We start from the raw sequence: 881 nt of genomic DNA, 5'->3' as shown, positions 1-881 counted from the left end.
CACTGTGTTTTATAAAATCACCATTGATCTATGGTCCCCATTAACCTGCCTTTCCAGGGAAGGGGTGAAGGAATTAGGAAAGATCCAGTGGAGACCTGAAAAGGACAGCGCCTTTATGGAGAAAATAAGAGACTTTATTTAATGGCAAAAAAAAGACCCAACTCAGTTGAAAATGGTCCCATGAGGGAAGATCACAGCGTGAATGATGAGGACGGTGGCAGGGACCTAAGAATTAGTTTTTTTAAAAAATCAATGATACAAACATGCCAAGAGCCTGAAACATCTCTCCACACCGCACCCTGCCCCCCCTTCATCTGTCACACTGCAAGTCAGACTTCCCCAGTGCTCCTTGGACATGCCCCTGCCTCCTGGATAAGACAAGCCAGGCCCATCTGACATTTTCCCTGCCAGCTCTGAATCAGCCTGGTCTCCAAGAAGCCCTGGTTCCCTATCATGAGGAAAGTTCTGTCTATCTTAAATGTTTCCTTTTAGGAGACTCAAAACAATAAAGACTGACGCAAGTATGGTGATATCGAGAGTCACTGAAACCAGGTGGCATCACTGAAGCTGTGAGTGACCGCTTACGTTGCCGTCCATACGGCTCCATGTGTTTGCTATCTCACAACATAAAACAACATGGCCACAGAACAAACTGACCACCACCCTCATCAAGCACTCACCTATCCCTGGCAGGATCCCATCTGAACGTTCTAGTTGCAGAAGCAGCAGTCAAGAAATCAGATGGCACTTGCATGGGGTTGTTGTTTGTTGTTATGTGCCCTCGAGTCGCTTGTGACTCATAGCGACCCTATGTACAACAGCACTAAACTCCGCTCTGTCCTGTGCCAATCGCACCGTCTCTGACACTCCCATCCCAATTA

Source organism: Elephantulus edwardii, unplaced genomic scaffold (genome assembly GCF_000299155.1).
Source record: "Elephantulus edwardii isolate Elephantulus edwardi_28Jun2011 unplaced genomic scaffold, EleEdw1.0 scaffold00133, whole genome shotgun sequence".
NCBI lineage: Eukaryota > Metazoa > Chordata > Mammalia > Macroscelidea > Macroscelididae > Elephantulus > Elephantulus edwardii.
The sequence above is the reverse complement of the archived record's forward strand: the minus strand, read 5'-3'. Positions refer to the sequence as shown.